The following is a 24,584-nucleotide window of genomic DNA, read 5'->3' as shown; positions in this document are numbered from 1 at the left end:
TATTTTTCAATATCCTCATTTAGTTCTATAACTGTGCCTTTGTATACTTACCCTAGTATTTCTCTTACCCCTATCTGTATACCCCTGGGGCTTTGCCTCTGGCTGCCCAGGTGTCTTTCACAGCTCCCCGCCGTCTGTTTTCTCTCTCCATACCTCTGTCTTCTGTCAACGGCTTTTCTGTGCACTCGCGCACAACCGTTTTCGTTTTTTTCTTCCGAACGCCTTTCGTTCGGTAGTTTGGCGCGATTGCCATTTTTACGCGAATGACCGCGGTTGTTTTCTGTGTGACTGCACATAGACTATTCGTTTTTTTTCTACCGAATGCTTCTCATTCGGCAGTTTGGCGTGATCACCTTTTTTAGGCGTTCGCAAACCATTTTACTATATGCACGTTCGGCAGTTTTAATTAAACGAACGGCAGGCATCTAGTTTTGCCGCCCAAACTGGGGGAGGTACTATCCTCCCCATACTAACGGCTGTCAGTTCGGCGGCCATCTTAAAGAGATAAACACTGTCTGTTTTCTGCTCCAGCTATTCCACTGCAAGCAACTGGAAATCCTTCTTGCATCCTGCCTTTTTCACTCAGTGGTACCAAGTCAGGTTAGTGCCTTGCACTTGGGGTTGGTTTTAGCCAGTTGGTCTGTACCTTATTCTGGCTGGGGTGAGCCCCCATTTTGTGCTGCTAAGCGGACCTGTTCATGCAGGATTCCGATTACCTGGGTGAGCCCCAGTGACACAGCCCTCTTCATCATACTACGACCTACCGGTCTCTAGTCTCAGGTTATTCATTCCTGATACCATACCACCCCTGGTCCCCAGGCCTCTCCACTAATTGTGCCTAAGTGCCCTCACGCAATTTATCGGGTGAGCCCCGAATACCCATTCCAGATCATGGAGGAATCACAAACCTCAGACCTCCAGGCCATGATAACAGCAGCTGTGGCTGCAGCTATGGAAAAGGCCACTCCTAAGTCGCTCCCAACAGATTCTGAGGCCCCTAAGCCCATCTCTAAACGGGTTCACTATAGAGCGGACTCCGAAGACTCCGACTCCTCCAGAGAACGCTCCCATCGGCCTAAACACCTTTGGAAGGGTGAAGCCACTGCGCCACACAAATCTAAAGGGAAAGCCCCTGCTAAGCGCAGAAAAGCCACGGGTCGTGCTACCCACGACCTCGCACAGCTTTCCTCAGGTGAGGAAGACGCAGAACCCTCTCATGCACTAGCTCTGCTGGATGAATGGCAAGCGGCAGTCTCCGACCACGAGAACTCCGACAGGGATTCCGCGGCCAACTCCGACCCTTACTTCATAAGGGAGCAGAGTCTGGGTGAGCCCAAGGACTCCATGGCTACATCCATGGATAACCCACAGGAGGGCACAGAGATTTTCCATGACAATTCGGGCCTCCAAATATTTGACCCGAGAAACATGCGTCATCCCTGTTCGGAAGAATGGTCACCACCCGAGCATTTGGCAAGGTTTATGCACTTCTTGCTCAGGAAATCTCTGGACAAAGAAGTGAGGAATCGGATGAGATCCGAATGCCCTCGGCCTAGCCTACCAGACAAAGTGGTGCACACCCCCGAATTTGACCCGCTCATGACTACATTCATGTCCCGAGGGGGTCGAGACCCGCGCAAAGGCATAGAGCGCAGTTTTAAAGGAGCGCAGGACAAACTGCTAGACGCCATTGGGCCGCTAGCTAGAATTATGGATATGGCGGATGACGCCTATGAAAGGGCTGACACTTTTACCCCAGATACGGTGCGTGAGTGGGCACGAGATACCCGGGAATGGGCACAGAGGTGTTTCTGTTTCCTAGGGAACACCAACGTAGCCCTCTCTTCGGAGAGGCGCCGAGCAGCACTTTACCGTATCGACGAAAAACTGGTCGAACTGGGGGATAAAGAATTAGGACCCTTGGCACAGGGTAAATTGTTCGGAGAGGCCTTCCTTAAGGAATTAAATAAATGATTTAAACTCCTCCATCGTGGAGCAGTTTCGGCGAAGTCTCAGGTATTGGCCTATCGGGATACCAGATTTGAGTGATATGGGGTGATGACTAGACCAGCATAGCAGGTTATTTGAGGCTGTCTTCTTTCTGTACAAGGTTGTTTCAATTTTGCCTTCTTTAGATACCTGCAGTGCTAGATCTAGAAAGCAAAGGTTTTGACCCCCTACTTCACTAGTGAATCGTAAGTTAAAATCATTGCTGTTCAGCAGACATACAAATTCATTGAATCTTTCTGATGTATCAAGCCAAATCAAAAACACATCATCGATGTATCTTTTCCAATAAAAGATCTGATTGATGTATGATTTCAGCTTGGGGTCTGCCTAATACACCTCTCCCACCAGCCTAGATGGAGATTAGCATATGAGGGCGCGCAAGACGTCCCGATAGCTGTACCAGTGGTCTGGTGGAAGATTTTACCATTGAACAGAAAGATATTCCGAGTCAAAATTAATTCAAGTAATTCCATCACAAAATTCACATAATGTTCGGGTAGGTCAGTTTCAAGGTTCAATAGTTCACGGGTATGTTTAATACCTAGGTTATGAGGAATTGAACTGTATAGTGCCTCCACATCGAGGCTACACAGGATAGCATTTGGAGGAAGGGGCTTCAGATGTTTAGACAGTTTTTAGATTAGAACACCCACGAAGGTGTTTTATAGGAGATAGGGTGTTAGCACAGTGAGAATTTATTGGTTGGGAGTGTGTTTTTCTCCCCTTCCCTGTCTTCTCCTACTGCCTCTGTACCCTGAGCAATGTATGGTGGTACATACTGTCTTCCCTCCCCTCTCTTTTTCCTGTGAGGGCTCTTTTGGCTATTGGGCTCATGACGAGCCATGTTCCTACCATACATGTTCCTCCTCATATGATTCTGTCTATCACTGGGTAGCCCAGGCTTTTTAATAGATTTCAATAAAGTTTTTTTATTTTTTTGGCAACTATACTGTGATGTAATTCCAGTAAAATACAAGTTTAGCAGGCTAAGATTGCCACAAGGCATATGTATGTATATGTGTTTGTAGTATCAGTTAGTTAATTACACGTAGCTAAGATACTGTTATCACTGTACTGACCAGGTGCAGGAATGTAAGAACTGGAATTACGCGTCCCTCTCCTTTGTATCAGATGAGCCACGTGGTTAGACCGGATGGATGAGTTTAGACTCTATTTATTAAATAGGTTAAGGGTATGTGTGGGTGTAGTTAATTGTGGGAGGAGCTACAGTGCTATATAAGGAATGTACTCTATGTATTCAGTACTCAGACTTTGCTGTATTTTGGTGACGCTAGTCCCTCTGAGTCCCGATCGGTGATCCAATAAAGAATCTCTTCCTTCCTGAAGAAACCTGTGTCCATCTCTCTGTGCTTGGCTTCCGTCAGTTTCTCCGGTATCATTTGGTGCATTGGCCGGGAAGCTCATCGTTCAACGGTAGCTGAGAGGCAGAGGCGTGAGACGGTCTATCTTTGCCCACGTTCTCTACGGCTGCACCCCTGAACTTCTGCGTGGACCTCCCTTCGTCTCGGCGCCACTGGTCTGTTGTCCAGGAGATCATCGGCCTCTACGTGAGAAGTGCTGGGGTGTCCCCGTCGATGAGTGTGAACTCAGGTTCAGGAACGAGGAGGTAAGACAACTGCTGTTTTAGACGGCAGGACCCACTAGGGGTATACCGATTGTGCGGTAGGCCCAAAGGGGTTTTGAATCTGTGTATCTGCCCCCTCTGTCGGAGGGAAGGAGCGAAGGCGCACCGCTCGATCGAACGCTCTTTAGTCAGACCGTTTGATTTGGTTAGTCAGGCGGGGTCCTGGTGTAAATAGCCCTAGCCGGACACCGGTGTCTTGTCTAGACTAGCGTTCTAGGGTGTATATTACGTTCGCTAGGTCGGAGGGACCGGGAGACTAAGCGGCGCCTGTGTAAATTCGGTTCGCTAGTTCTCATCCTATCTGGGCTAAGTGGGAAGGCGTGTAAATTTGGAACCCACTAGACTTTTGATAGTGCGACTAAGAGGCGCCTGTGTAAATTCGGTTCTCTAGCTCGCTATATATGTGGTGATTGGGCAGTGTGGCTAACCAAAACGGGTGTATATAGTTTTAGGTAGTCCATTCAAGGTACTGGCCAATAGTTTAGTTGGGAATTGTAAATGTGTTAACGATTGTTTTAGTAAAGTGTATATCTTGTTAGATAGCGCGAGCTCAGCCGTCTAGCGAGAGTGTTAATAGTGTGTTGCTGTATTATAGTGCACGGTACCATAACCCTGTATATTTACTGACATTATATAATAAGTACTAATCATTGTCGTCCATTGCATGTTTAACACCATAACCACTAATAATTGTATTGTGACCTTAACTTGTGCTTTGACCTATGCTAACCGTACTGTAACCGCTATTTGTAAAAGACGATGTTACTGGGGTGTGTTATAGACGGGTAATTCGTATATAGAGAATTATAGCGTGGGTGACTGTATAGTTACGCCAAAGGGCATAATATTGATTATATAGTGACTGGTGTAACAGCTGTGTGTGTACGGGAATTCCCTGAGTGTTTATTGTTATTGTGTACGTTTCACTTGGTAACCGTACCACGTGGTGCTGTTGCCAGAGGAAACGGGTGTGACTGTTGAATAGTACGCGTGTATAGTATTCGTTGTCGACGACGTTCCATTGTTAAGTATGGGTGCGTCGCAGTCAACGATTCCGGATCCCTTAGGATGTATGGTTAAGAATTTTAAAAAGGGATTCAAAGTTTGTGATTTTGGGGTAAAGATGTCTCCTGTACGTTTGGTCACTTTGTGTACTAGGGAGTGGCCTACTTTGGTTGCGGCATGGCCGCCACGTGGCAGTTTGGATCCAACTCTGGTACAGCGCTTACACGTGGCTGTATCGGGTAGGCCTGAACTTTACGGCCAGTTTCCTTATATTGACTGTTGGAGACAGGCCGTAAATGACTCGCCAAAATGGCTCCAGACATGCCACGAGGAGCAGTGTCGCCTCATGGTAGCTAGGACTTGCTCGTCCACTAGGACTGGTGTTAGGCCCATTTTGGACACGCCCCCTGAGTCCGAGATCCCTTTGCCGCCCCCTTACTTTCCGTTAAGAAGAAGTGACGCAAACGCAGGAAGTCCTGCACCCCTCCCCTCATTACCCTCATCCACTTCCGCTTCCTCCTCCAGTACAGGATCCACCCCCCCTCGTACTAAATCTCCCCTTCCGGAACCAGAATCCACCCCCATTAGAAACGAATATCCTGATTTGGCGCCACTTCAGACTTCCGGTCAAGCTTCATCTAGCTCGGCTCGAAGTGTTTTATTTACGACCTTTTCCCAAAACCGACCTCCCACATCCCCATACCCTATCTCTCCCCGACCGGAACCCATGACTGACGCCTCTCTACGTAGCCCCATCCAAACCCGACAGTTGACTGGTGCCCAACAATTAAAGCACTATCAGATGCCTCTTCGTCTGAATCCCGGGTCAGCTTATATCGATGCCGCAGGTCAAATGGCACACGCTGACCCAGTCTTCGTATATGTCCCATTTACCACAACCGATCTTTTAAACTGGAAGACCCATAATTCCTCGTATACTGAGAAACCACAAGCTATGACTGATCTGTTCACCTCAATAGTACAGACGCATAATCCGACATGGGCTGATTGCCAGCAGTTACTAATGACTTTATTTAACAATGAGGAAAGGACAAGAATAAATCAAGCAGCCATTAAAGCATTAGAGGATAGAGCCCGTGCTTTGAACCAAGCCAATCCAGCAGCATGGGCCGCGACACACTATCCCAACACCGATCCCGATTGGAACGTAAATGGTGCTGATATGGTTCAACTCAGAGCCTATAGAGACGCTATAATTGCTGGCATGAAAGCCGGAGGAAAGAAAGCCATTAACATGTCGAAGACAGTTGAGGTGATCCAGAAAAGCGATGAAGCGCCCAGTGTCTTTTATGACCGATTATTGGAGGCATACCGCTTGTATACCCCCTTTAATCCGGAAGACGCAGACAATTCCCGAATGGTTAACTCCGCCTTTGTCAGCCAAGCATACGGAGATATTAAGCGCAAGCTACAAAAGTTAGAAGGGTTTGCAGGTATGTCCATCACCCAACTAATGGAGGTAGCAAATAAGGTCTATATGAACAGGGATACAGAAAGTAAGAAAGAGGAAGAGCGCAAGATGCGTAAAAAGGCTGATATGCTAGCGGTAGCGATCGCAGGCGTAGATAAACGGGGCCCAGATAGAGGCAATAATAGATGGAGTAGGGAGCCTTTGAGTAGGGATCAATGCGCGTATTGCAAGGAAGAAGGGCATTGGAGGAACGAATGTCCGCAAAGAGAGCAGTACGAGAGAGACCAACCCAGGGCAGGCTACGGAAACTTTAGAGGTAGAGCGAGAGGTAGAGGAGGCCCCGGAGGGAGTAATGGTTATAGAGGGAGTAATGGGAACAGAGGAAGTGTTAGGGAAGACAGGTATATTCCAGCAGCGCAAAGGTCCCGCGATAGAGAAGGTAGGGACTTTGTAGGATTGGCTGACACTGTCATGGAGGACTATTGATACCGACCGGGCTCCATCCCCCTTGGTCGAGCGGAGCCTATGGTCGATGTATCAATAGGGGGGAAAAGGAGTGCGTTCATGATCGACACTGGTGCTGAACATTCAGTGGTGACTAATCTAGTTGCTCCTCCATCTGGAAGGACTATTACTGTGATAGGAGCAACTGGAAGAAGTGCTGAAAAACCGGTTCTTAAAAGTCGACTCTGTACATTGGGAGGCCACGTAGTAAAACACCAATTCCTTTATATGCCTGAATGTCCAGTCCAATTGCTGGGACGTGATATGCTATCAAAATTACAAGCGCAGATTACGTTCCTACCAAATGGAACAACATCCTTAAAGTTTAATGGACCTTCAGGTATTATGACTTTATCCGTACCAAAGGAAGAAGAGTGGCGACTTTATACAGTGTTGACTAGCCAAAACCCTAGGAGTGATGAGACATTGTTTAACATACCAGGAGTTTGGGCAGAGAACAACCCACCAGGACTGGCCCGCAATATTCCACCAATAAAAATTGAACTGAAACATGGGGTTTATCCAGTGAGCCTAAGACAATATCACATTCCGCAGAAGGCTAAGAAGAACATCCAATCCTATCTGGATAAGTTCATACGGTATGGTATCCTAAAATTCTGTACTTCCCCCTGGAACACCCCATTGCTGCCTGTTCAAAAGCCCGGTACAGATGAGTATCGACCTGTACAGGACTTAAGAGCAGTCAATGATGCGGTTGTTAGCATACATCCAGTTGTACCCAATCCATATAACCTGCTTGCTTTAATTCCGGGCGGGGCTACTTACTTCACAGTCTTAGATCTCAAAGATGCCTTCTTTTGCCTCCGAATTGCCGCAGAAAGCCAATGTATTTTCGCTTTCCAATGGGAGAACGCTGTAACGGGCTCAAAACGCCAAATGACTTGGACAAGACTGCCCCAAGGGTTTAAAAATTCACCTACCCTATTTGGTTCAGCTCTAAGTCAAGATCTACTGGATTTCGAGTCTATCCCAGGAGAATGTGTATTGTTACAATATGTAGATGACTTGTTGATAGCAGCAGTTACAAAAGAAAAATGTCAGCAAGCAACGCACGATCTACTACATATTCTCTGGAAGGCAGGATACAAGGTGTCCAGGAAGAAGGCTCAGTTGTGTTTGCCAACTGTCAAGTATCTGGGATTCCATATCTCTGAAGGTCAAAGGATTATGGGGCCAGAGAGAAAAGAAGCTGTCTGCCAAATACCAATACCCAAGAATAGAAGACAAGTGCGAGAATTCTTGGGGGCAGCAGGCTTCTGTAGGATATGGATTCCCAGCTATGCGATACTGGCAAAACCTCTGTACGCAGCCATCAAAGGTACAGAGCACGACCCCTTCTTATGGACCCAAGAACAGCAAACGGCATTTGAAGATGTGAAGAAGGCTTTGATGAGTGCCCCAGCATTAGGTCTACCTGATCACACACGACCATTCTACTTATATGTACACGAGCAAAGAAGAATGGCTGTGGGAGTATTGACACAGTACTTGGGATCATGGCAAAGACCTGTTGCCTACATGTCTAAGCAACTGGATGCAGTGGCCAGCGGACTTCCACCTTGTCTAAGAGCCGTAGCTGCAGCCGCCCTGCTAGTAGCTGAAGCCGATAAACTCACTCTGGGTCAAGAACTTTATGTACGAGTCCCACATGCAGTACAGACGTTGTTGGATTACAAAGGAAATCATTGGTTTAGTAACAGCCGTATGACCAAGTATCAAGCAATGTTGTGTGAAAACCCAAGAGTGCATTTAGAGACTGTAAACACCTTAAATCCAGCTACCCTTTTGCCGCAACCTACTGAAAGTCAACATGATTGTTTGGAAGTAATGGATGAAGTATTTTCAAGTAGACCAGATCTTCGTGATTTTCCCATCCAGAACCCCGATGTTCAATATTACACCGACGGCAGTAGTTATGTGAAAGAAGGGATCCGCTATGCAGGATATGCAGTGACAACAATAGACAAGGTGATAGAAGCTCGGCCACTGGCGAAAGGAACATCAGCACAAAAGGCAGAATTAATAGCACTAACACGAGCGTTACAATTGGCTGAAGGTTTAAGAGTAAATATCTATACGGACTCTAAGTATGCGTTTTTAACCACTCATGCCCACGGAGCTTTGTATAAAGAAAGAGGACTACTGAATTCAGAAGGCAAAGAAATCAAGTACGCAGCTGAAATCCTACAACTATTGGAAGCAGTGTGGGAGCCGAAAGAAGTCGGTATCATACATTGTCGAGCGCATCTGAGAGGAGATGGTGATGTAACCAAGGGAAATCGGATGGCAGATAGTGCAGCTAAGCGTGCTGCTGAATCAGGAAGACAGGAGTATGTGGGGCATATAGCTGCTCTTATACCAACTCCACTGTCCCAATGGACTCCAGTTTATACAGCTCAAGAAGAGGAGTGGTTAAAGACTGAACCGGGAAAGTATTTGGAGAACAAGTGGTATCAGCTAGAAGATGGAAGAATAGTCATACCAGCATCACTAGCGGTAGAAATTGTCCAAAATTATCACAACGGGACACATTCTGGGAGAGACAGTACTGAAGAATCTCTCAGGAAACATTTCTACATACCAAGATTGTCCAACTTGACTCAGGCCATTGTACGCAGATGTGTAACGTGTGCTAAGAATAATGCAAGACAAGGACCAGTAAAGCCACCAGGAGTCCAGTTTATGGGGGGACTCCCCATGTCCGATCTACAAATAGACTTTACAGTAATGCCTAAATCGGGTGGACATTGTTACCTGTTGGTAATTGTGTGCACCTATTCAGGCTGGGTAGAAGCATGTCCTACTCGTACAGAGAAAGCAGGAGAAGTTGTAAGATTCCTGCTACGAGAAATAATACCCCGATATGGACTACCCTGTTCTATAGGATCGGACAATGGTCCAGCTTTTGTTCATCAGTGCCTACAACAACTGACTCATATGCTTGGTATAAAGTGGAGGCTTCATACTGCATATAGACCCCAGAGTTCTGGTAAGGTAGAGAGAATGAATAGAACTATAAAGAACCAGTTGGCTAAAATGTGTCAGGAAACCCAACTTAAGTGGAACGTTCTCTTACCCATAGCTTTATTGCGAATCCGCAGTACCCCTACCAGAAGGATGGGCCTCTCTCCTTTTGAAATCATGTATGGGCGACCACCTCCCGTACTTGGTAACTTAAGGGGGGACTTGAGTCAGTTGGGAGAAGGAATTACCCGGCAGCAGGTTGTAGAGTTGGGTAAGACTATGGAGGAGGTACAGAAATGGGTACAAGATAGATTACCTGTGAATATTTATCCCCCTGTTCATAGTTATCATCCAGGAGACCAAGTGTGGATTAAAGAGTGGAATAATGTACCGTTAGGGCCCAAGTGGAGAGGTCCTTATGTTGTTCTTTTGTCTACCCCTACAGCGATAAAAGTAGCCGAAGTAACTCCGTGGATACATCACTCCAGGGTTAAACCAGCAGCAGTCGATTCTTGGCAAATTACAGCAGATCCAGAGAATCCCTGCAAGATCCGGTTGAAACGCACTACTCAGTCGGAGTAACGAGGAATTATTGTGGATTACAAATTTTATTGTTACAGGTGTGAGTGAGAAGGCCATAATAAAGCCTGTCCGCTTACCAACACATAGTGTATAAGCCAGGAAAGTCTCGAAGGGACACCTGTGAAGACGAGCAGAACTCCATTCCCTGCAGCCCTCACATCCTGGAAGCTGAGGTTCCATCGCACGGACGAAGACTGAGGATGACGGCGAAAGATGTGCTTTTGATTGTGTTTATTTATATGTGTTTTTATATTCAGGAAGGTAGAGGTACCGACACTCCTAGCTGTGAGGTATGCATTAAGACTACGAGAACAGGTAACCATATTTCCCAAACCCTAATTTGGCATTCACAATACGAATGTAAAGGAGAGGTATCAAGATGTAGATACCTAAATATAGACTATAGTGTGTGCCATTTAGGAGTAGGAGAACCTAAGTGCTTCAGTCCAGAGTATCAACCTCGTACAATTTGGTTGACTCTCAGGAATGGAGATCCTCAGGGGACCCTAATTAATAAGACGGTGTTAGAATCCGTACATTCTTCGGGTGTTCTGCTATTTGATGCATGTAAGGCGATATCAAGTGGTAGAAAACCGTGGAATGTATGTGGGGATCTTAGATGGGAGAGGACGTATGGGTCTAATGATAAATATATTTGTCCCAGTAGTAAAAATAAATATGTGAGTCCTAGATGCCCAAATAAAGACTATAACTTTTGTCCATATTGGTCTTGTGTGGGGTGGGCGACTTGGGGACAGACAGTAGATAAAGACATGATAGTGACTAAGTTGCCGACTAGCCCTTATTGTAAGTCTATGGAATGCAACCCAGTCCATATACTTATTAATAACCCCGACAAGTTCCTAGATAAGTATGGAAATTTATTTGGGTTTCAGATATACGGGACGGGTTTAGATCCTGGGACATTATTGTTTATAGGAATAGAGACTGATACGGTATCCTCCCAGACTCATCAAGTATACCATTCCTTTTATGAAGAGATGAGTATAGATAATAAGATCCCCCATAACGCTAAAAACCTGTTCATTGACCTAGCTGAAAGTATTGCCGGTAGTCTTAATGTTACCAACTGCTATGTGTGTGGAGGTACTAACATGGGAGACCAATGGCCTTGGGAAGCAAAGGAGGTAATGTCCGGTTCTGAGGCAGTTGACCAACTAATATCTACACAAGCCGATTATCATTTGAGTGTTAGAGGTAAATCTGAGTGGAGATTAAAGACCTCCATCATAGGTTATGTTTGCATAGCAAGGAAAGGAATAATGTATAATACTTCTGTAGGAGAATTAACTTGTCTAGGGCAAAAAGCTTATGATGATGATACTAAAAATACAACTTGGTGGTCGGCTTCAAATGTCTCAGAACCATCTAACCCGTTTGCTAGATATGCCAGTTTAAAGGATGTGTGGTTTGATTTATCCATCACATCTACCTGGAGAGCCCCAGCAAATTTGTACTGGATCTGTGGTAAGAAAGCCTATTCGGAGTTGCCACAGGACTGGGAAGGGGCATGTGTGTTGGGTATGCTCAAACCATCCTTCTTCTTGTTACCGATTGAAACAGGTGAGACTTTAGGTGTTAAAGTGTATGATGTGAATCATAGGAAGAAAAGGGGACCCTTAGAGATAGGCACCTGGGAAGATAATGAATGGCCTCCCCAGCGTATCATAGATTATTATGGGCCAGCCACGTGGGCAGAAGATGGTACCTTTGGTTATAGAACCCCAATTTATATGCTCAACCGTATTATAAGATTACAGGCGGTGGTTGAGATTATTACTAATGAGACCTCACAAGCACTCAATCTTCTAGCGAAGCATAATACCAGGATGAGGACAGCAGTGTACCAAAATAGATTAGCCTTGGATTACCTTTTGGCAGTAGAGGGAGGTGTATGTGGGAAGTTTAACCTGAGCAATTGCTGTCTTCAAATAGATGACGAAGGGCAAGCAATAGCTGAGCTTACTAGCCATATGGTTAAACTAGTGCATGTGCCTACTCAGGTATGGAAAGGGTACAATCCAAGTAGTTGGTTTGGTAGCTGGTATGAGTGGTTTGGAGGGCTTAAGGCAGTGGTAGGTGGAGTCCTACTGATTTTACTGTTGTGTCTACTCCTACCGTGTCTTATACCCTTAGTAGTTAGGTCTGTGCAAAGCCTGATAGGAAGTATAGCAGAGAGGAAGGCTGCTGCACAGATAATGGCGATATATAAGTATAAGGCTCTAGATCAAGGAGAACCAATGCAGGAAGATGAGTGTTAAAAGATTCACATCATAAGATAAGTCTGGTCTGGTTCATGGTAACCTGAGGTATATGCAAACCAAGGTTAAGTGATGCCTCAAGTAATTGTGAAATATCAGAGGCATCAAAGGGGGGAATGTGATGTAATTCCAGTAAAATACAAGTTTAGCAGGCTAAGATTGCCACAAGGCATATGTATGTATATGTGTTTGTAGTATCAGTTAGTTAATTACACGTAGCTAAGATACTGTTATCACTGTACTGACCAGGTGCAGGAATGTAAGAACTGGAATTACGCGTCCCTCTCCTTTGTATCAGATGAGCCACGTGGTTAGACCGGATGGATGAGTTTAGACTCTATTTATTAAATAGGTTAAGGGTATGTGTGGGTGTAGTTAATTGTGGGAGGAGCTACAGTGCTATATAAGGAATGTACTCTATGTATTCAGTACTCAGACTTTGCTGTATTTTGGTGACGCTAGTCCCTCTGAGTCCCGATCGGTGATCCAATAAAGAATCTCTTCCTTCCTGAAGAAACCTGTGTCCATCTCTCTGTGCTTGGCTTCCGTCAGTTTCTCCGGTATCAATACTACTGCTGAGATTGGACTGGGCATTTACCCTCTTGGCTGTCTTTATGTAAGACATCCTTTTTGGGTTTTTTCTTTTTTTTTTTCTTTCTTAGGGGACTTACTTATCCATAAATTCTTTAACTATTGACAGCACTGGTTTAGCAGTTGTCTTATCTCCCCACTCTTGTTACAGCTATTAGTGATATTTAATACAGTATCACCTCTATTACTTGGGAATACACTGATGTTATATTATAGCAAAACAGTATTGCTTCAGCATTAGTGTTACTATGTATACACCTTTACAGCTTGTATAAGTAGTCACAGAGTTTTACTCGCTGTATAGTCTCCACTCACTCCTGCTGTTCATATTATTATTTTTCTTTAATATATTTTTATTTTAGATTTATTTATTAAAAGTTACTTTTTAAGCTTATAATCTTCTCAGTAAATCATACACAGGTAGAATGTCATTTTTTTCTTTTTTTCTTTATTCTCTATGATATTCACCATTTAGGGGTTACCCCTACCTTCTACCTTGTGATATCTATATTTTGGCCTTAGGTTAATTCTTTTCATTTTCTTCGTATTATAATAAAACTTATATTATTATCAAAAGGTCGTTTTTTTTTTGTTTTTTTTCTATTTGTAAAAATAAATGAGAGAAAAAGAATGACAAAACATTTAATAGAGGAAATTCAATACAATATTTTCTGCCTTTATTATCTGATCAAATATATGCTGATAGCAAATTGTGAATCAATTACAATTCAATTTAAACTCAAATTAAATAAGAGGCATCATCTTTAATTGTAGCCAGACACCATGGTCAGGCTGGCATGATTGGCAGGTATTTGCCCTCTAGGATGTTATGATTTTAACGGTTTCTGTCACAATATGATACATTCTGTCCACTACAGAAGCCAGTGCAAAACAACATGTGCAGCTGCTGCACAGCCACTTGGGAATGTCCAAAATTGTCAATCATTGTTCCGGTTCATTACTGTTATTGGGGATACTTCACGAAGTAGTATGATGATTGACGGCTCTGTTTCCCCAAGAGGTTGTACAGCAGCCACAGTTTTTACTACCCTGGTCTCTGTTCTGGAAAAGTCACATCTTATGACAACATTAATCATTAAAATCAAGACATCCCAAAGGGCGGTTTCTGTCATGTCACAAAGGCCTGGCTGTCACTGACACCTGAACTCCGTCAAGAATAGTGATTAACTAGTGCTATAGGTAAAAAAATCAAATCATAATGTTTTTTGACTAAGTGTTTCAGTGTTATGCAGCATTTACAATACATGTAACTCTGTCACTGGAGATTTTACCCTTTCACTGGCCGCCTAGCTTATGTGCACCCTCTTTCCTTGGAACCTCTTTAGAAATCATGCTCTTTTGGAATAGTACTCTACCTTAGTGTATTAAAACTTGCACCACTCAGAATGTCAGGTTGGTTCCTTTACCATGTGGTGCACTGGTTCTGTTGCTTTGCCTCCAGCTCTTGCCATAGCATATTTGTTTTGGTTACTGTTTGCCTCCTGACCTGTTTCATTTCCTTAGTTGATTCCAGTTTTGTTTTTTTTAATTCTTTATTTATAACACGGTGGAACACCAGATATATACATAACATTGATACACAGAACGCAACTTGAGAACATTCAAGAGCCAAGAGTCACTTAATGCACATGGTATAAAGCATAATATAAGTCTTTAGCAGCTTCTTTGACATCGTTGGCCTTTTGGCAGTGAGGCGTCCACATGAGTGCGTGGTGTCCCTCCAATTTTGTATACATAAAACTCAAAGAACTTGAATGGCTATAGCATATGATGAATATGGCATTGAAAATTAAACAAACGTATTCACACATCCTTCGGGCTATAGAAGAACCTCGTCCGGCCTTGCCGATAGGGACGCCTATTGACATAATCGCAGAAGCCTAAAAATCTCTAGGTAATAGCGTCCCTATCCAGGCATGACAAAGTCTGAGCCAAGATTGAGAAATAAAAGAATAGGATATGGAGCCATTCAAAAGATTAAAAGAAGAATGGAAGAAAGAAGGGGATACAATAAGAACAATAAGAACCGGGGACAGAAAAGAACATAGGAAAAAGGATCAGGAGGGGAGAGGGTAGAGGGAAGGGAGGGGAAGATAGTCACGTGTCCCCCAGTATCAGCCCTTACCGTGCCGTTCCTAACCCAGAGGATCACCTCCCCCCGAAAGCCAGCCTCATCCAGATGCCTCCCATTGGAAGCACCAATATTCCCTCTAAAGGGGAGCAAATCAAGCAAATAACCGTCCCGTTCAGGATCATAGAGGAACTGACGCGTAGGGCCATATCCAGCTCCCGCGTGCCCTAAGCTCCCATGCCGCTATCTATCCAAGGTGCCCAAACCTTATTGAATTTTGCCAACGTGCCTCTGACCTTTGCTGTGAGGTTATCCATAAGGAATGTATCCTTAATCTTCTGTAGCACTACATGAAGTGGGGGGGCGGAAGGTTGAAGCCAGACTTGTGCCAAGGCCCGCCTTGCCGCCAGATTAATTTTATGTACCAGCTTCTGCTCGGTTCTGGTCCAGTCCTCTAGAGGCCTGGCCAGAAGGAACACCCATGGGTCTAGTTTAATCTCTCTACCGAAAACATCCATCAGTAATTCCGCTACCCGTTTCCAAAATTTCTGGGCCTCAGGACATTCCCACCACATGTGTAAGTATGTACCTTTATGACCACAACCCCTCCAGCACACGTCCGTAGATAACCTATGCATCCTACACAACTTCACTGGGGTGGTATACCACCTGAACATGGTTTTATAAGCTTGTTCCTGCATGGAGACACATATGGAGGAAGTCGCCGCAGCCTCCCAAATCTCCTGCCACTCCACCCCCTCCAGCTCCTCCCCTAGATCAGCCTCCCATTGAGCTATGTAAGTAAGTTCACCCCATTCTGAAGTGGAGGTACTCAGGTGCGCATATAAAGCTGTTATGAGGCCCCTTGGGAATTGTTCCTTGAGGCACATGGTTTCAAAGAAGGTGAGCGGCTGCAACGCGCAAGTTCTGTTAGCTGGGGTCTGTGCATAATCCCTAAGTTGGAGATATCGAAAGAAGTCAGACGGGCGTAGAGCCGCCCTGGCTTTCAAGTCCTCAAACTGGAGGAGGGCGCCGCTTTCATAAAGTTGGCAGAGGCGTTGGATACCCGCGCCTTCTAGCCCCTTGAATTCCCTAGAATCCAGGCCTGGGGCGAAAGCTTTGTTCCTCAAGTAGGGAGCTAGCGGGGACGCCCGGGAGGACAACCCGTACTTAACCGATACAGCATCCCATATTTTCATAGAGTTTGCTATGGCCGGACACGCAATATGCGTCGTCGGTCTATGGTCCCGGGGGACCCACATGAAGAACTGGGGGATATCCGGTCCCATAAGAGACGCCTCCAAGTCAACCCACCTCCTTTCATCCGGGGGGGAGTGCCAAAAAGCTATTTGTGTTAGCTGGGCCGCTAGATAGTAAAAATAAAAGTTTGGTAATCCCAGGCCCCCCCTCAACTTCGCTCTGTAGAGAACATTGCGGGAAACCCTGTGTTTCCTGTTCTGCCAGATAAACGTTCCTAACGCCTGCTGAAGTGCACCTAAGTCAGACCGAGTGAGACGAACCGGGAGAGCCTGAAACAGGAATAAAATCCTGGGGAGCACATTCATTTTAACCGCGTGGATTCTACCGATCCACGAGATCGGTTTATCCTGCCAATTTTCCATATCCGAAACCAGAGTGCGAAGCAAGGGGGTATAATTCTGTTGGAAAAGCCGGGAAGGATCTGCAGTTAGGTGAACCCCCAAGTATTTAATATGGCTTCTCGCGATCCGGATAGAGTGTGCAGTCCCCACATGGGCAATATCAGAGTCACGCATACAAATAGGGAGCGCGCTTGATTTGGGCAGGTTGACCTTGTAGACGGCCAAGTCACCATAAGACTCCAGCACCGTTGCCAATGCATCCAATGATTCCATCGGTTCCGTCAAAGTCAACAATACGTCGTCCGCAAACGCGGATACCACATACCGCTGGTCTCCTATTGAGATCCCCTGAATCTCCCGGGTACAGCGCACTTTTTGCAATAGGGGTTCCAGCGATAGGGCAAAAAGAGGTGACAGAGGGCAGCCCTGTCTGGTTCCGTTGCCCAAGGTGAAGGGTAGCGCCTTTGAACCTGCTATACGGACCCGCGCCTGAACATTTGTGTACATTGCCTTAATTGCAGTGATATAAGTGTTGGGGAGGCCAAAGTGCCGAAGAACCTCAAATAGATAAGGCCACTTAACTCTATCGAAGGCCTTTTCCGCATCAAGTGACATGATCAACGTTGGGATCCTCCTAGTCACCTGCCTCCATATAAGGTCAATGTTACACCGGGTATTCTCATACAGTTGTCTGCCGGGTATAAATCCCACTTGGTCCGGATGAATTAAACGCGCTAAGAAGGGGTTTAGGCGGGTCGCTAGGATCTTGGCCAGAATCTTAGAGTCATGGTTTATCAGCGAGATCGGACGGAAGTTCTCAGGGATCGAATCGTCCCTGCCTGGTTTAGGCAAAAGAACCACATCGGCCAGCGACATGTCCCTATCTGGTACACCCCCCTCCATGAGATCGTTAAACAACGTCTCTAGATGAGGCGTAAGCTCTTCGCGATAAACCTTATAGTAGCCGCCCTCAAATCCGTCCGGGCCTGGGGCTTTATTGCCTTTCAATGTTGTAATCGCCGCGTCTATTTCATCGGCCGTGATTCGCGCTCCCAGGACTGTGGCTTCTCCGCCCCCCTGCGTCGGTAGAGCCAAAGGATCCAGAAAAATTCTTGTATCCTCAGTCTCACGCTGTTGTTGAATGCCGTCGCCTCCACCGGAGTGGTTATATAATGTAGCATAATAATCTGTAAAAACCTTCGCTATATCTGTGGGGTCTGTACAATATTTACCTGTGGCGTCCTTAATTCGCGTGATGTGGGAGTGACCCTGTCTCGGTCGAAGAGATCTAGCTAGCAGCGTATCCATTTTATTGGATTTTTCGTAGTACGTCCTCTTAGACCATACCATCGCCCTAGCCGTATCATCAATGAGTGTTGCACGCACCGATGTGCGTAGGTTCTGTACGTCCACCAGCGTGCTGGTGGACGGGGCGGCTTTATGTTTCTCCTCAGCCTTTCCCAAAGCCTCCAGGAGGGATGCCAATAATTGCATCTTACGTTTCTTTTTTAAGGTAGCTTCGCGGATAAATATTCCCCGAATTACCGCTTTATGAGCGGCCCATACCGTAGCAGGGCGGGTGTCGGAAACCTCATTCCTACCAAAGTACTCAGACAGTTCCTTTCGGACTGTCTCAACTATGACCGGATCTTGTAACAGGGAGGTGTTCAATTTCCAGGACCACGGAGACGCTGTACATAAGTTGTCCATCGTCACTGTGACCTCTACGTCCGACCACGTTATAGATCCAATCGCGGATTCCTAAATTTTTTACGCCAAATGAGAGTTCACCAGGAGCATGTCGATCCTGGAGTAAGTGCCATGGGGTGCAGAATAGTAAGTATAATCACGGTCGTCAGGATGGTGAGCTCTCCAAATATCTAGGAGGCCTGTGCTCTGGATAAACTTTCGGAGCAACTTATCCTGGCCACCCCTCCTGTGTGACCTTGGTAACCCGCCGCCATGGCTCCGGTCGACAGCAGGACACAGAGTGGCATTAAGATCCCCCCCCACGACAATCATGCCATGTGGTAAGCCGTTAACTGTTTGGGCCATGTTGTCCCAAAATTCGGCGGAAGGGTCATTGGGGGCATACATATTAAGGAGGTGGATCGTGTGGGAATATAAACTCCCTGAAAGTAATAAAAAGCGTCCAGCCGGGTCCGCTATCACCTTGCCCATTCGGAAAGGGCATCTATGGTGTATAAGAATGGCTACTCCATTCTTTTTATTCAAAGCTCTCGCCTCAAATACAGTTTTAAACATATGATCCTTCAAAGCGAACTTCGCTGGCGCTGGCACATGTGTCTCCTGCAGGAATGCTATATCTGGATTCAATCGTTTAAGTTCCCTAAACATAAGGCGCCTTTTGCTTGGGGCGTTAAGGCCTTTAACATGCAAAGATAATAGCTTCACGGCATCGTACTTTCCTAGAAGCGAAGCTCGTCCTCTTAGTCGGATCCCCCGGGGGTCGACAGACATAAAGCATAGTGGACAAAGTGACTACCCCTCCCAAAAGGAATCGAGCAAGGTGGAGGAAGAAGGAGAGGCAGGGACAAGAAAGGGTAGGACAGAGGGGAAAAAGAGTAAGAGAAAAATAGAACAAGATAGAAAACAGTTGCCTGGACTTACCTATAGCCAGGACAATACGGGGAATATGTTGAAGCGTCTCCAGCGCACCAAGAGGGCACCGGAACAGCCTGAACATAGACCAACAATATAGAGCACCCCTAGGGTGCCAAGTGTAACCAAGGTGGAGACAAAGATCGAACAAAAGGCTTAAAAAACCCCCCAGAAAGGCAGGGGAGAACGGTCGTGCTATATGAAATTTACACTCAAAACCTCATCTTCCCCCCGAGAAGGCGCCGGTCCGGGAGCCAGGGGGTTACCGAGAAACTCGTATCCTGCCCCCACGGCCTCGGCAGCGAGCACCCAGATGGGGGATCCCCGTGGAAGGACCGCAAAGACTCCACAAGAGAGGAAAGGGACATAGTATGCCAGGGTTTGTGGTCACCATAATAGGCTCAGAGGCGAGAGAGCGTAACTGGTGAGGACACAGGTCTTCAGTGAAGAGCATAACAGCATAATTTGAGCCAAGCATTTCAAATATCAATATTAATACGAAAAACAATAATAATAATAACAGCCTCACATATGGAGCAAACGTTAGAGTATAACTACGCTCGCTGATACCCGCACCTCCCGCTGCATAACACCCCGTGGCCTCCGGTCACAATATTAAATAAACAGAGAAACAGATAAAAAAGGGGGGGGGAGGGGGGTGAGCACCAGCGTTACAAAAAAGGGGATGAAATCAACCCAGAGCCCACGAGAGCCCGCCAGCCCCCCACCAAACCCATCGAGTTTTACAAACGTGTCAGTTGGGGAGCTGCCAACCAAGTGAGACGGGAGCAAAAACGACCACCCTCCCCGCAAGCATACCCACGGACCCCTCAGTAAAGAGAACATCCCCTCTCAGTCGAGCTAGGAGCTCAAAACACTCATTGTCACAGTAAAGCACAACCCCCCCCCCCCCCCAGCCAAATACCCCCCCGTAAAGAAATGTACATAACAAAAAGGGTACCAAGATCGTTACCCGGCACAGAGATACACGTAGCACGAAGGTAACTGATAACTGCCTGAAACGAAGCCTGCCGCCCGCCGCCCCACACCGATCCCGCACCCCAACAAAAATACAAGCATAATGTATAATGGACATTGGCCCCGGGCCTGAGGGGACCTGGGAATAAAAAAAACTTAAAAACATAAAAGATAGGCATTGGAATATAGCAGGCCAACAGTCCAAAAAGTCTGCGGGTGAGGGGAGCGCCAACAGGCCAGCGTGATAACCAATGCGAGGGCAGGGGACAATGAGCAACCCTAACCCTCCCCAGGAAAATCGATCCCAAGTTGATTCCAGTTTTAACTTCACTTTTCTGATTGTAAGCCAGATCTTGATTGTTTTTTAATTATATTTATACCCGTTGTAATGAAATACGCTAATTACCAATTAACACTGTTATATTTGTTTTTCAGAGTGCTTTGTCTCTTGCCCACTAGAAGGCTTTTCATCAGAAACCCAGCCACTGTAAAGACTGTTAACTCAATTTATCCTGTCTAATTGTATAATGTGTACCTGCTTATGTGGCCTATGTCAATATAATAGACAACTTAATAAAGGATTCAGCATTACACCCTGCATTACTGATGTGTAGTCTGCTATTAGCGATCCTGACAATCTGTCCGTTTTTTTCCAAATCTCCTTCATTGTGTCTGAAACTCTACTTCTAATCATTTCCTTCTGTCATTCTCCTTTTCCATTTCCCAAGACAAATAATTAAGAAGGGGCACCTCAAATGGTGATGACACACTCCTCCACCACGGTGTACAAGTAGCGCTTATAGATTGGAGATTATAATTAGTAATGTCAAGGTGCCAATTAATAGAGACACAAAGATATCAAAACACAGCTTCAACATGTTGTATCAAAATGCATTTTGATGAATACACAGCAATATGGTAGCTCAGCTTCAATACCCTTAAAAAATATGTGAAAGTCCAAAGGAGCTAATATCATAAAACTGTGCTCATAAAACCATTATGTAATACACATTTTAAAAAGCACAATAAAAAAGTGCAGATATCGCATGGTACATAAAATTGAGAAAACATTAACCAGTCTCTCACTCAACATGTTTAGTCCAAGACTTCTCCAAGAGTATATACTGCATACAATATCAGGCTCCAATTTATTTGAAGGTTTCTTCCACATTCAGTGTGTTATTTCTCAGGTTTTTCTAGTCGTCCAATCAATGGCATGTCCACATCATGTCCATGCTTTCCAGCTTATTATGCAAACTTCACATTATCAATATTCTGTATGATACATCATTTCCTGCTACTGAGATGTTAGCCTATATATAAAGAAGCCTTGGAAATCCAAGAGAGTAATCTGATGTGTAATGCATCTGGCTTGTTTTATATTGAAGTAACGCTAGAAACAGATCTAAAATAAAAAAAACACATGTAAGATGTATATTTTCCACACTGGTATACAAATGCCACAAGGTGATGTTATAATGAATACGTCTAATCCATATTATAGGCGTTCCAGAATGGAGAGAAAACATCCAAAGATTATATAAATACATTTTAAAAGACTAGACAAAGGAGACAAATACCAAAATAGAATCAATAAAAGATGGACAAAATAATCCACTTTTCTTAATATCTTCTTTTCTTTCTTTGTTTAATTGATATTGAAGTGATGCATGTGAACATGAATAGTATTTAAACATTTTTAAAGGTTAAGATAGGCAAAAGTTAAATAGCAAGCACAATGACATCAGTGTTCTATCAAATTATAATGAATAAGAGGGACACAACAATGAGGGAAGGCTCAGGGCTCTCTAATACAAACACAAAGATAAAGCACCGTGCTTACAGCAGCAGTAGCTTAGTATCCAACAGCTTAAAATACATAGTAAAAACAAAGAGAACGTTACCTGCGCTCTGGCCACTTACATCACTATGCGCAACAAAGAAAATGACCCGGAGATGCCGGGAACCACAAAGAACATTGGAGGACACAAAGCAATGGGACAAATAAAGTATATCTGTCATAATGCTGGCTTATAGCCCATAAACGAACATAGCATCTGAGACCTACTTCAAGGCATGGCTTTCTGAAAGCCTGGCACCCTCAGATGGCCATGAACACCTCCGACCTAGATATTAAAGAACTTCTCAAATACTTACCCTCTAAAGACGATATGGTGAACATGCTGGTGAAACTTGAAGCATGTTTTAAAACTCTAAGCTCTCCAAGTGCCATCTTGGAACTCAAGTATCAGACCTTGATGAGAACAATAGACCAGGTTAAGTTTAATTTAATTTATACTATGGGGGGGCGGAGCCTGACACCGGACCGGAGCAGACGTGCGGCCGCGGAGCTCCGGCTGAAAGCACTGCAATCCGCACAAATCCGAGGCATCCCGGGCTACCCTGTGCCACAAATACCGCCACGGAGCCCAGCAGACCCCACTGTAACCGCCGATGCCATTCTTTCAGACGCCCGGCTCCAAAAATAAACGCCGCGGCGGCAAGGCCTACCGGGCGGGAGTGAGGCCTCAGACCACAGCAGGGGAATACTGGCCCTGGAACCTCACAGACCTGGAGGACTGGTACCCCAGCGCACAGAACTCAGGTGAGATGGGGCGCAGGTCCCAAAAACCACCCCAAAGCACCCCGAAGCCACAGCGTGATATAGGCCAAATGCTGCTGGCCCCAAGCGCAGGGAAGACCCCCCACGAAGAATCCTCGCCACCCTCAGAAGAGGGGGAACCGCAGGAAAGCCCACACCCCAGTCCCCATCATCCCACACAAGCAGAGAGGTCAGAAGCCACTGCACCGGCCTCAAAACAAGATATACAGGCAATGCTGACAGGCCTGCAACAGAACTTGAGACACATGTGGGAAGCAGATCTGGCAGTCCTAAAGCTAGATGTACACGCAGTGTCCTCACGCACCCAGGCAATCGAGGAGGAGGTCAAGGGACTGAGGGAGAACTATAAAATAATGGGGGAGAAGCTGGACAACCTACAATCCACACAAGCGGCAATGTCCAGACAAGTCAATCTACTAGACGACAGAGGGCGCCGCAAAAACATCAAGATCAGGGGAGTACCTGAGACGGTGCCGCTGGAGGAGCTACCGCACTATACCAGGCGCCTTGCGGCCACACTCCTCCCAACCAAGCATGCTAAAACCTTTCACTTCGACGGGGTCTACAGGATAGCCAAATCCTCACAGGCACCCACCACAGCTCCACGAGACATAATACTAAGATGCCAATCTATGTCTGACAAACTTGGACTTATGGCAGCTATGCAAGGCAACACCCCATTTGAGTTTGAGGACAGCAACCTATCCTTCTTTCAGGACCCCAGCAGAGCCACACTGATGTGGCGCAAGAGCATGCACCCAATCACCAAACAACTCCAAGCAGCAGTAATAGCCTACAGGTGGTCGACACCAGGGACACTCTGGATCACCAAAGAAGACAAACACTACAAAGCTACTGACCACACGGAGGGACCAGCGTTGATGGCCGCCCTGGGACTCCTGAACCCTGCACAGATCCCTACAACGAGGCGTGCACCCCAACCAGGGACAACAGGCGCAGATCTTCACATGACACCTGGACCAAGCCGGGGCACTAAAACCTGAACAAACTCTATCTGCATACAGCCTTATAGGCCTTAAGTTTAAAAAGTTTCAATGTTATATGTTTCATAACTTTACAGTCTGTCATATTCCAACGATTATTGTTACGGGCAAAAGGCCCAAGGGAGCTGACAATCACTGCCACGGTGACACCACCTCCCCCCCCCCCCCTCCCTGGGGTTAAAGGGAAATGACTGCAGCGCACACACTTCTAGCCTCTGGCCCCATGGGCACAGTTTAACCCAGACGCAACACAGCGACTTTCACACAACTAGACCAAACCTTTAATAGTAGTAACTAGACCAGCGCAACACGCAACCACCCCTAGGACTACATAACACTCTATGACTCCCAGAATGTCGCGCACGCTGGAGTACTTTAATGACCACGATCAGATGAGACATGAGACAGGACCCAGACTTGATAGGGGGCAACACAAAGTGAATCCGCAACTGTCACCACAAGCCCCAACCACTCACACCGAGGCCAGGGGACACATAGCTTACCCACGGCAAGTGAGACGCGACAGGGGAACAGAATAGCTCTCAGACATAGCCGCCACTACCCATCCCCCCTCCACCAACGGCCCCGCAGTACTCAGGGCGACCTATATAGAAGGGTGTCTATAACC

Source organism: Pelobates fuscus, chromosome 3 (genome assembly GCF_036172605.1).
Source record: "Pelobates fuscus isolate aPelFus1 chromosome 3, aPelFus1.pri, whole genome shotgun sequence".
Lineage (NCBI taxonomy): Eukaryota > Metazoa > Chordata > Amphibia > Anura > Pelobatidae > Pelobates > Pelobates fuscus.
Note: the sequence above shows the minus strand (reverse complement) of the source record.